Genomic DNA, 8618 nt, shown 5'->3' with positions numbered 1-8618 from the left:
TTGTGGTCGGATTCCAGCCCCTCCCCTAGACACTGGCAGCCACAGATCTAGTGATTCTTTCATAATTCTGCCCTTACCAGAGTTTTATGTACCTGGAACTACATGATGTATCATATTTCAAATCCAGCTTCTTTGAGCGTACTGTTTTCCATTAGGTTATTTACATTATTAGATTGGCTATTTATTCCTATTTAATGTTTGAAAAATCTTTTGTAATTTGGTATATTTTGCTTAGCTATTTAGCAGCTGATCAAGTTTTGGCTCATTTACAGTTCGGGGGCAATAATGAAGAAAGATGTTGAAAATTATGTGTGGGTTTTGGTGGCAAAATGTTTTTCCCTTCTTTTTTGGGGGGCATGGGGATGGGGATTAAATATCTAGAACTGCCAACTTATCAGACAAAGGGTTCTAAATTTGCCCTTAACAGCCTGGCTTGCTACCTTTAACCCAAACATTCAGGAGGCTGAGGCAGAAAAACCACTGGAATGGGCTACACAGTGAAGTTCTGTCTGGACACACACACACATACAGAGAGGAAGAGGGAGAGAGAGAGAGAGAATGCACATTTATATCTCAACATATATATCAAGTGCATATATATATTTCTCACACTCATTTGTGGAAATTACTACTGTTATCTCATTTTAGAAATGAAAGCTAAGACACACAGACATTATGTAACTGTCTGAAATGACACAGCCAATGGGAATAAACCCAGGTGAATTCCTGCCCAGCTTGCAGTCTTAATTATTTCTTCCTCTTTCGCTATGTCCACAGCTAATGTCTGTATCAGAAACAGAAGTAAAGATCGTGACCTCATCACCCCTGTGAACAAGTGTGATAAAGACTTAGTTTTAGATGGAGAAGTTGACAGATTAAAGCATAACATGAAAACCTTTATGGAATCAACTGAGAACATGAGCTCACAAAGAAGACGATGTAAGTTAATTCAAACGTCAGTTCAGGATGAGTCCTGACCTTTACGTTTTTATCCAGTTCAAATACTATAGGATTGTGCCAAGCTCTTCTTGTAAGCAGCTCTGATGGATGTCTCTTCATAAGACCTCTCCACTGTTAATGCATACTAAATACTGTGTTTGTACCAGAGCATGCATAACCAGTCTATCCATTCAAATACACCAATACATCTCTGATTTTTCCAGCATTCCTCTGTCACGATAACAATAGTAATAACTTTAGTATATGAATAATTAACATCTTTAACAGTTACATTTTCTATTCACACATATACTGCCTTGAATTCCAGAATGGTATTCGTAATATGAACAAAAGAGAAACTGTAGCAAAGATTAACCTCTAAAAATGCACTGTGGAGGTTTGGGAGCTCTTCCATAGAATTGGAAATAATGGAAAATTGACAGTGAAATATAAAAGTAGATCATGAATAGTTAATACCTAATTTTTCTTTGATGAAGGAATTAAAATACAAACTAAGTAATCATCCCAATGACAATCTGAGGCAAATTTGTCACCGCCAGTGCCTAGCACCAGGCCTTGCATTTATTATATGCAGAATAAACATTTGCTGGGTTGAATTTAATCTTTCTAAGATAAATGTTTGTAGGAATAGTGAGATAATAGTGGCAGCTACTCTGTATAAAGTCTGTGGTGTTAGCATTAGTAAAGGCGATGCATTTTTGTCTTTCTAGCAGAACCACAAAGGAATGCAAATGTTATTATTAACATGGTAACCAGCTCCCTCAAAGACATCCAAGACGAGAAGGATATCGACAGTGGAGACTGATGCTCATCCCCTGAGTACTAGTGCATTCTGTACTCACAGAACTTAGGTGTTAAGGGCTGCAGACGTAGTATGGCATATGCTCAGTGTATGAAAGGTCCTGAGTTCAGTCTCTGGCACAGGGATTCTCAACCTTCCTAATGCTGGGATGCTTTAAAGCAGTTCCTCAAGTTGCGGTGACCCGCAACCATACATTAGCTTTGTCGCTACTTCATCACTGTAATTTTGCTACTGTTCCGAATTGTAGTGTAACTATCTGATATGCAGGATCTCTGATATGCAACTCCTGGGAAAGAGCTGTTCGATCCCCAAAGAAGTCACAACCTGTCGGTTGAAAAAAGCTGTTCTAGCACTATACAAATTGAGCAAAGCTCTCATGGAGTCTTTCTGTGTGTCACACGCACGAGACTCTAGCAGAACAAAACCAAATGCCAGGGAATCCAGGAGATGGAATCTTCCACCTTTGAGCAGAGCTCAAGTCTCAGCTCTGAAGCTGAATCCACAGACAGAACGTCTCCTGTCCCCTTGAAGCCAGGCCGTTGGTTCAGTGCATAGATTCTGCCGGTAGCATACGCTCATCTCAGGATTCATTTGGAAACTGGAGTTTTGAGGAAAAAAGAGCTCTGTAGATCTATTCTCATAATTCTGGGGCAGAGGAAACATAGCTAACAAGGTCTAGGAATTCCAGGGGCAAACTCCCAGTGACAGCTTGTGGCCTTTGCTGCTCACATTGTTAGCGTCATGTCCCGCTCTCAATGCACACTGCAGGTAGCAGAGATGTCTCCTGGGGCTTAATTTTAGAGTGTGATGTTGAAGGCCATTTCTGAAATCTTAGCATTTTAAGCTGGAACTACAAACCTTAACTGATGTGAGCATTAAATATAAAATCTGTAAAGAGCCCAAATTAAAATATATATATATTCTTGAAGAATAAAGTAATTCAAGGCATACTGGTTACTCCGGAAGGTAGCAGAATAACATCAGATAAGTCTGATGGCTAGGGAATAGTCACTGGAAAGATGAGGCATGCGTTAAGAGTTCAGAAACCGTGGTTAGTTATAAAGTAAGGATCCTGCATCAGTGGTCTTTCTGAAAGCCAGAACTGCATTTTGCACAACCAACCTCTGCTGTGTTCTCACATTAAGAGAATTGCATAAACCCCTGGGCCTCTGAAGGGGGGGGGGTCATTTCAATATTTTTACTTTCTGGGTAATATAAATACACTCACCTACTCAAGAGAAATGCTATGGGGCAGTGGCCACTTTTCAGTGTTTGTTCTTTGTTCCCATTTGCTTTGAAGACTGGCCAGAGTTGATCTGACAGCCACTCAGGGAGCAGCTGGCAGGCTTGGTGCTGGGGTGGCATCCTGATCTACCCACAGAGAAAAGCTGAGCACATTGTAAAGGAAGTTATCCCCTCTCTTTCGTGGGGAGCTTGCTTCATGCTTCACTAGTAGCAAGGGCAGGAGCAAGAGTGCTGGTTGCTGACCAGGATGTAATCTTGAAGAGTGACAGCTTTAGGGGTTTTCCGGTGCTGGGAAGGCTGAGTGGGAGACACAGAATAAAAGAAGGCTCTGGGCCATTGGGATCTCTGTTCACCAAGCTTTGCCTAATTATTCAGGTGGCACGTTGGGTAAGTAGATAGAAAGATGGGGTTCCCAGAGGGTACAAGCTTCACCTATGAGAGGGAAAGGCCAACGAAGCCTACAGGAGTGGAAGCATGAGACCTTGTTGACATCCTGATGCTTGTGATGTCATAGGGGTCGGGGAGATGCTTATTGGACAGGAAGGGGGCACAGGCTGTGATGTAAATTCTAGATCCAAGAGTGCTCCAGGGTAGTTCATTGGTCAGAAGTAGGTCACGTTGGGCAGCGAGACAAGCACTGTTGTGCTCCATTCTCAGAAAGGTCAGCTCTGTATCTCAGTTCTGCACACCGGACCCTGAATCACCAATAGCTGAGGCTAGCTGGTATCTGCATTCCTGACAGCCCATAGACCATCTTCTTTGGAAGGGAGGTCCAAATGGTTCCCCTTTTTAATCTCTGCAGTGCTTTGATTACCTGAACCACTAAAGCCCACATATTATTTTGTTGATGTTTCTGGTTACTGTGATTACTCAGGTAGCTTAGCTTCAGGATTCTATTATTATTACCAAAATAACTCAACTAGTGTGTGAGAGAATAGTTTCAGATCTTGCAAGGGTTATCAGTCCAGTTCAATACACATTCACTGAGCAAGTTACGTTAGGTATTCCTTATCTTAAAAGACAACACTGCATGTAGCTGGCACATAATTAGTGGCAGCTATTATGACCTAGCACTGTTACGGCTGTGCCACTCTGTAATGCTTGATAATGGCAACTGAGTTGTTAGTTTCCACACAGTCCTAAGTGGGGTTTTCTTTTTTTTTTCTTTTTTTTTTTATAGGAGACTATAATTATGGTTTCTTTTATTTGTGTTTATTTCCAACTGACGAAAGATAAACATTTTATAACGTAATTTTATAAGTCTTTATTTTTAACTTGCAAGTCTTATTAATATATTTGCAAATCTCGATGTTTTGGTTTGAACAATTTTTAACACTTTATTTGTTATTTAATTAATGTTCAATTAGCTTTACAAATGGATGGCTTAAGTCCTGTAAACATTAACACTATTCAGAGACTTCCTTGATATTTCAAACTGTAATTGCCGGTTTAATAAATGTATTCTCTAAGTATATGAAGCACCTAATATTTCAACCTTATAAATCTAACATGCAAGATATTTGCAATCTTTATGAAACCCTTATAAATTTAATAATTCAGGCTTATAAATTTAATAAAGTTGATTCTCTTATCTCTTTTCAACATCTTAAAACGGATAAAGTGTTCATGAAGTAGCATAGCAACTAATAAACAACTTCCAAATAAAGATCAGATCTTTTCAAATTTATATCTTAGTGGCGTGTACATTTAGTTGCCCAACAAAAGGAGCAGGCACCGTAAGATCCTCCTGTATTTACTTGGTTATAACGTGGTCTGGGCATGGAGTACTAAAGGCAGCTAATAAAAGGAGTCATAGCCTTGGTTAGCCACAGTCTACAGGGCGTAACTAGTGTCTGAACCCTAGGCTAATTACAAGAAGTTCCAGTTGACTTTCTTTTTTCTTTTTCAAATAAATTATTTATTTTTTACGTGCATTGGTGTTTGCCTGCATATGTGAGGGTGTTGTTTTCCCTGGGAGTAGGAGTAACAGACATTGTGAGCTGCCATGTAGGTGCTAGGAATTGAACTTGGGTCCTCTGAAAGAGTAGCCAGTGCTCTTAACCACTGAGCCATCTCTTCAGCCCCGCCAACTGACTTTCACTGCTCTGCCCTTGACAGAGCTGTAGTTTTCTGTTGAGATTAATCTCTGTTTTCCAACTCAAAACACAATATGTCTTTTGTATACAGTTCAAACTTTGTTCTTAACTCAATTTTCAGTTCTTTAATATTCCACTGTCAGAATCCCCTGCCTAAATTTCAACATATATATTTGCTGTCTGATTTGACATAATGAATTTAGCACTTTGTGTTTTACTGTTTCATTTCTCTCAACTTTGTTGCAAAAATAATTTAAGAAAAAAATATTTCTGTTCTTAGGGAGTTATTTTTCTATTAGAGATAACATATTCATGTTTATAAATCACCTATCATAAAAGGTAAAATGGAGAATACTATGAAAGTATATGAGCTTATTTCTTCAGGATCTGTGGACGAAAGAACTGTAAGCCCATCCTTATACTCCCAGCTCTGAGTGTTGCTCATGAAATTATATCACCGTTATACACCAGAAGATTATTTTACAGGTGTGGCCATGAATCCATGTATGGATGAATTATTCAGATGGACCAAACAGGGACTTTCCTCTAGCTGCTAAGCAAAGGAGGAAATTGTGGAGATTAAGTCCTGAAAAAGAACAGATAACATAATTATAGCTAAATTATAGATATAATAGAAAGGTTAATTATAAAAAATTCTTACAGGTGGGCCCAGTAAATTGGGTTTTAGTTAATTCCAAATATAGTCAAGTTGACAAATAAGACTAGCTATCACAGATATGAAGAAGGCTCTCTACCGTTAAGATGAAGGAAGCCTCTGGGTGAGGCCCAGAGAGTGACCACTACAATCTTACTGTGGTTCCTAAGTGACAGCAAGGTAGGATATGGACTCTCAGTTTCAACAAGGAGCTGAATTTCACAACAATCTAAATGAGTTCTGAGCAGTGCCTTCCCCAGAGAGTCCAAATAAGAGCATAATTCCACTGAGCTTGATTTTGGCTTTGAAGATGCTGAGTGGAGAGCTTGGGTGGGCCGCCCAGACTTTGGACCTATAAAATCATGGTCAAAGAAGCAGGCAGTTTTAAACGGCTTTTACAGTTTTTGTGATGCAGCAGTAGACGATCAATGCAATCACAAGTCAGCTTTCCGTTCTAGTCTACAAATGCGACTTTAAAGGACATGTATATCTATCTGATGCATTTTAGAAGGGTGCTACGTCAGACTCCACAGTCTAGTGTCTGTCTTAGTTAGGGGTCTTATTGCTGAAGAGACATCATGACCATGGTAAGTCTTATGCTGGAAAACATTAGGGCTGGCTTACAGTTTCAGAGGTTTATTTAGTCCATTATTGTCATGGCAGAAAGCATGGCAGCATAAGGCAGACATGGTGTTGGAGAAGGAGCTGAGAATTCTACATTGTGATCCACAGGCAGCAGGGAGAGAACTGATTTGAGCTTCAAAGACCTCAAAGACCACCACCACCTACAATGATACTCTTCCCCCAGCAAGGCCACACCCCCGAATAGTGCTACTCCTTATGGGGCGAAGCATTCAAATACATGAGTGTATTGGAAGGGGGTGAGGGGTGGGGAGAGGGCATTCCTACTCAGATCACCACAGTGGATTCAGAGGAGCTAGCTGTTGAGTCTGCAAGGTCAAGGTACAGCTGATGGAACAGGGGTTTCAGTACCTAGTCAAGGATGCTTGATTGAAGAAATATCCAAAAGCCTCCAGGTTTCCTCTACTGGCCTTGATAGAAATGCTCTATGCCATTCTTTCTGTGGAACAAGGTATTAAAATAATCACACATCTTCCGGGGTGGATGGTACACTTTGCTTTTATCAGTGAGAACGACTCAACATATGCTAAGAGGCTAGAAGTCAGGATAGTTAATGCTGGGAGGAAAAGTCAAGAGGACAGAAGGCAAAGACACAGAGATCGAAAGAGGTGCAGGTGGGATCTACGACGGGAAGCTTGCCACCAGGCACGGGGTGAGAAAAATTGAACAGGGAAGTGAGTGTACAGAGAGTGTGAAGGAGAAGGGCAGAGACCTGTGACCGCACTGACGCAGTGCGCAGCTCCTGCCTGTGCTGAGAGATGGGTGAGAACAGATGCCATCTGCTTTTAATTGTCCTTCCTGAAAGCACACTGGAAAGAAAGTTCTGAAGCAACCACCTTTGTATTTGCGAATGTCTCTCTCGTATCCCTTCTGGGAAACAGCAGTGACCTACAATGTCTTTAACTGACAGAGCTCGTTCACTTTCTCAAAGCACAGACTCTGCGGTGACCTTTCATTTCCTGACTGGTCATGAAGATGAAGTTGATAGTCACTTTATTGCTACCAGTGTGACATTTTTATATACTTTTCCCCATACAGCATAGAACGTGTTACCGCCTATAATTGCTTTTATATACTACTTGACTTAAGGATTGTTTCAAACTGTTTTGCTCCTAAATCACTTTTATTTTCAGGGCTAGACGTTTTTAAGAAGCACTAGCTTCTAAGTTAAGGATATTGTTTCTCCTTTTGTTATGTCATCTGAACTAAAATGCTCTCCCTTTTTGTTTGTTTTTGTTTTTTTTTTCATTTTATGATTTTTTAAATTTATTTTTATTATTAGTTACATTTTGTTAACTCTGTATCCCAGCTGTATTCTGCTCCCTCATTCCCTCCCAACCCCACCCTCCCTCCCTCATCTGCTCCCAGCCCCTTTCCAAGTCCACTGATTTGTTTTTGTTTTTAAGGAATAAGAATAAAGAAATTTTAGCCATCATACTATATTAGGCAGCATATAGTGCTAAAAAGCTAAAATACAACTTTTGACCTATTACTTCTATAGTTGTTACTATATTTGTGTGTGTGTGTGTGTGTGTGTGTGTGTGTGTGTGTTGATGTATTATCCCTAATTTTTGTTTTTAGCTAAGATTAAGATTGGACAGCATGTCTCATATTCTCACCAGTGGTATTTTTATGAGCAATAATAACAAATTGCATCTGTGAGATCCCTTCAGTTTGCCAAGAGTTTATAGAATCTGCACCATGGCAAATTTCTACTTACAGTCTTACTAAAAACATATTATCCTACACTTCATCTCAAATATATGCATTTGAAAAAAGATATCACTACATAATCTAGGATAGTTGAACTTATTAGGTAGCCAGGCTGTCCTTGAACTTGTGATTTTTTTCATCCTCCGTAGTGATGAGATTATAAGCAACCTTCACTCTATAATCATGTTATCATTTTTTGAAGGTTTGAAAATAATTTAAAAAGTGTTATAATTAATTTTTATCTTTGTCATTCACTGAAGTTTTATTTTGTATTTTAAAATTTTAAGGGCCTTATTAATCTTTATTTTCATTTATTTCATTGTTGTAAAGCCTTTGAGAGTGATATTTGTAAAAATAAAGTTTTGTTAAAAGAAATTTAAGTCTCTCTCATCATGTACCAGGGAAACAGGGTATGTGCACCTTAATATGTGAAAATAATTCCTCAGGTCCACAATTTCTGTCCTCCAGGACTCAATCTGAGAATATGATCTGCAAATGAACAGAA

Source organism: Psammomys obesus, unplaced genomic scaffold (genome assembly GCF_907164565.1).
Source record: "Psammomys obesus unplaced genomic scaffold, mPsaObe1.curated_primary_1811, whole genome shotgun sequence".
In the NCBI taxonomy this organism is placed as follows: domain Eukaryota; kingdom Metazoa; phylum Chordata; class Mammalia; order Rodentia; family Muridae; genus Psammomys; species Psammomys obesus.
This window is presented reverse-complemented; position numbering follows the sequence as displayed.